This window comes from Pongo abelii, chromosome 2 (genome assembly GCF_028885655.2).
Source record: "Pongo abelii isolate AG06213 chromosome 2, NHGRI_mPonAbe1-v2.0_pri, whole genome shotgun sequence".
NCBI lineage: Eukaryota > Metazoa > Chordata > Mammalia > Primates > Hominidae > Pongo > Pongo abelii.
Window position 1 is genome coordinate 100,881,606 of NC_085928.1, and position 4,807 is coordinate 100,886,412.

At 38.6% G+C, this 4,807-nt stretch overlaps 1 pseudogene; it reads left to right on the forward strand.

Annotated features, from left to right (window-relative positions):
* Positions 1-3,299: 3,299 nt before the first annotated feature.
* LOC100451919 (small ribosomal subunit protein eS25-like) lies at positions 3,300-3,685 on the forward strand (annotated as a pseudogene).
* The last annotated feature ends 1,122 nt before the right edge of the window (positions 3,686-4,807 follow it).

Below are 4,807 nucleotides of genomic sequence, written 5' to 3' on the forward strand. Positions count from 1 at the left end.
ACACAGAAACATAGACATTTCCAGAGAACACAAGGCTATCTATGTGCTCCACTGCCTCTAGGCACTGGGGAGTTCCTAGGTCCATGAGAAAGCTGAGAAAGCTACTGGCTAAGGAAGAGAACCCATGGGTGCTGCTCTGAGCAGACGGCATGCATTGTGGCCATGAACCCAGATCACCTGATTCATTGTCAAGATGAACAGGGCTCTGGCAGGTCAGATCTGCCACTAGATATGTGAAGTGATTCTTTCACATTATTTTTCTTTTTTCTTTTCTTTTCTTTTTTTTTTTTTTTTTTTTTTTTTTTTGAGACAGGGTCTCACTCTGTTGCCCAGGCTGGAGTGCAGTGGCACAATCATAGCTCACTGCAACCTCAAACTCCCAGGCTCATGTGATCCTCCCACTTCAGCCTCCCATGTAGCTAGGACTCCAGCCACACACTACCACTCCCAGCATTTTTTTTTTTTTTTTTTTTTTGTAGAGACAGGGTCTCCTTATATTGCCCAGGCTGGTCTTGGACTCCTGGCCTCAAGTGATCCTCCTGCCTTGGCCTCCCAAAGTATTAGGATTACAGGCATAAGCCACCACACCCGGCCTCACATTATTTTCCTCAGAAAGATCTGAGATAGGAGAAAACCTTGAAAATTAACGTATTTTCCTTCTCTTGAACTTTAAGGCTGCCACAGCCCTCACTCTCATTTGTAAAGGCTTAAGGATGTTTTCCGGAAACTACAGAGAGTAGTTTAAATTTTCAACCCTTTAAAAAGTTGAAAGTTATCCTTTCAACATTGCCTGTGAACAAGTTTTCATTTTTCTTTCAGTAGAATCTACACATCACTACGAAAATATAGAGGGCATTTCCCCAAGCAATATAGAGGGCAATAAAAAGGATTCCCTATTTAATAAATGGTGTTGGGAAAACTGGCTAGCCATATGCAGAAAGCTGACACTGGACCCCTTTCTTACACCTTATAAAAAAATTAACTCAAGATGGATTAAAGACTTAAACATAAGACCTAAAACCATAAAAACCCTAGAAGAAAACCTAGACAATACCATTCAGGACATAGGCATGGGCAAAGACTTCATGACTAAAACACCAAAAGCAATGGCAACAAAAGCCAAAATTGACAAATGGGATCTAATCAAACTCAAGAGCTGCAAAGCAAAAGAAACTGTCACCAGAGTGAACAAGTAACCTACAGAATGGGAGAAAATTTTTGCAATCTACCCATCTGACAAAGGGCTAACATCTAGAATCTATAAAGAACTTAAACAAATTTAAAAGAAAAAAACAAACAACCCCATCAAAAAGTGGGCAAAGGATATGAACAGACACTTCTCAAAAGAAGACATTTATGCAGCCAACAAACATCTGAAAAAAAGCTCATCATCACCGGTCATTAGAAAAATGCAAGTCAAAACCACAATGAGATACCATCTCATGGCCAGTTAGAATGGCAATCATTAAAAAGTCAGGAAACAACAGATGCTGGAGAGGATGTGGAGAAATACGAATGCTTTTATACTGTTGGTGGGAGTGTAAATTAGTTCAACCATTGTGGAAGACAGTGTGGCGATTCCTCAAGGATCTAGGACTAGAAATACCATTTGACCCAGCAATCCCATTACTGGGTATATATCCAAAGGATTATGAATTATTCTACTACAAATACACATGTACACATATGTTTATTGCAGCACTGTTCATAATAGCAAAGACTTGGAACCAACCCAAATCCCCATCAATGATAGACTGGATAAAGAAAATGTGGCACATATACACCATGGAATACTATGCAGCCATAAAAAAGGATGTCCTTTGCAGGGACATGGATGGAGCTGGAAAACATCATTCTTAGCAAACTAATACAGGAACAGAAAACCAAACACCACATGTTCTCACTCATAAGTGGGAGTTGAACAATGAGAACACATGGACACAGGGGAAGGGGATCACATACCGGGGCCTGCCAGGGAGTAGGGGGCTCAGGGAGGGATAGCATTAGGAGAAATACCTAATGTAGATGACAGGTTGATGGTTGCAGCAAACCAACATGGCATGTGTATAGCTATGTAACAAACCTGCACGTTCTGCACATGTACCCTAGAACTTAAAGTATTAAAAAAATTATTTTAATCCCAAAAGTAACCACTAAAAATATGCAAAGAGCTATAGCTAAGAAGAATTAAAATGAAATACTAAACCATATTAATTCCCAAAAAAGGCAAGAAAAGTGGAACCAAGAAACAAGTCATATCAGAAAAATAGAAAACAAATAAAAATGAGAGAACTAAATCCAACCATATCAATAATTATCTTAAATGTAGATTGACCAAATGCTATAATAAAAAGAAATAGATTGTTTATACTAGATAAAAGTTATGATCCAACTATATCTTATCTACAAGAGATACATTAAATACAAAGACACATATAGGTTTAAAACTTAAAAATTGTAAAAGAAATATCATGCAAACACTAATCATAGGAAATATGAAATGGCTAGATTAATATCAGTCAAAATAGACTTCAGGATAAGAAAGATTACCAAAAATAAAGAACAATATTTCGTAATGACAAAAGGGTCATTTCATCAAAAGGCATAGCAATTATAAATGTGTGTTTAATAACAGAGCTTCAAAATGCATAAAGCAAAAACTGAAAGAGCTAAAGGGAGAAATAAACAAATCCACAATCATAGTTAGAGATGTTAACACCCCTCTCTCAGTAATTGACAAAACAACTAGATTATTAAAAATCAAAAATGATGTAGAATATCTCAACAATGCTATCAATCACCTTAACCTAATTGACGTTTATAGAACACTAGGCCAGATGTGGTGGCTCATGCCTATAATCCCAGAGTTTTGAGAGGCCAAGGTAGGAGGATCACTTAAGGCCAGGAGCTGGAGACTAGCATGGACAACATAGCAAGACCTCATCTCTATTAAAAAATTAGCTGGGCATGGTGGAACAAGCCTATAGTCCCATCTATTTGGGAGGCTGAGCACACCACTGCACTCCAGCCTGAGTGACAGAGCAAGACTGTCTCTAAAAAACTAGAACAAATAAATAAATAAAATAGAACACTAAACTCAACAACCACAGAATATATATGTTGTATATTCTAACCATGCTGAAATTAAATTAGAAATCAATAACAAAAAGATATCTATTACAGCCCCCCAAATATTTGAAAATTAAACAACACATTTTCAAATAACCTATGCATCAAAGAAATCGCTTTTCGTCTGACATCTCAGCAAGGCTGCAATCGACTGCTCTGCGAGCTTCACAATGCCATCCAAGGACAACAAGAGGAAAGACCCCGAGAAGTTAGCCAAAAAAGACAAAAACCCAGTGAACAAATCCAGGGGCAAAGCCAAAAAGAAGTGGTCCAAAGGCAAAGTTTGGGACAAGCTCAATAACCAAGTCTTGTTTGACAATGCTACTGTAAGGAAGCTTTGTATGACAAACTCTGTAAGGAAGTTTCCAGCTATAGGTTTATAACCCCAGCTGTGGTCTCTCAACAGTTGGAGATTCGAGGCTCCCTGGCCAGGGCAGCCCTTCAGGAGCTCCTTGGTAAAGGACTTATCAAATTGGTTTCAAAACACAGAGCTCAAGTCATTTACACCAGAAATACCAAAAGTGGAGATGCCACAGCTGCTGGTGAAGATGCATAAACAGGTACAGCTGACTGTACATTTGGAAAAACAAAACTTTATTAAATAAAAAAAAGAAATCACAGGGAAATTAGAAAATATTTTTGAACTGAATGAAATAAAAACATATTATATCAAATTTTATGGGATGCAGCAATGCAGTGCCTAGAGGGAAATTTTTAGTGTCTATTGCTTATATTAGGAAAGAAGAAAGATTTAAAATCAATTATTTAAGTTTCTATTTTAAGAAGTTAAAAAAAGAAGAGCAAATTAAACCCAAAATACGTGAATGGAGAGAAATCATAAATGTAAAGCAGAAATCAAGAAACTAGAAAACAAAGAGTATACAAAAATAACAAATCGAAACGTTGGTTTTTGAAAAATTTAATGCAATCAGTAAACTCCTGGTTAGGATGATCAAGAAGAAAGGAAAACAAAAGCTGTTACTACTACAAATGAAACAAAGGATAGATCCTACAAATATTAAAAGGCTAACACTGAAATAGTATGAAGTGTATTATGGCAAAAAATTAACACCTTAGATTAAAGGAAACAAATTTCTAAAAGAACAAACTTACTAAAACTGACCTAAAATCAAATTGAAATTTTTAATACCCTGTATGTTTTTTAAAAATGAATGTATTATGAGGCTTTCCAAGATGGCCGAATAGGAACAGCTCCAGTCTGCAGCTCTGAGCATGATCGACAGAGAAGACAGGTGATTTCTACATTTCCAACTGAGGTACCTGGCTCATCTCACTGGGACTGGTTGGACAGTGGGTGCAGCCCATGGAGGACAAGCCGAAGCAGGGCAGGCATCGCCTCACCTGGGAAGCACAAGGGGTCAGGGGATTTCCCTTTCTTAGCCAAGAGAAGCTGTGACAGACTACTTGGAAAAACGGGACACTCCCACCCAAATACTGTGGACTTTTCCCGAGGTCTTAGGAACCAGCAGACAAGGTGATTCTCTCCCTTGCCTGGCTCGGTGGCTCCCGCCCATGGAGCCTTGCTCACTGCTAGCCCAGCAGTCTGAGATCAAACTGTGAGGCAGCAGCCTGGCTGGGGGAGGGGCGTCTGCCATTACTGAGGCCAGTAGGTAAACAAAGTGGCCAGGAAGCTTGAACTGGGTGGAGCCCACCACAG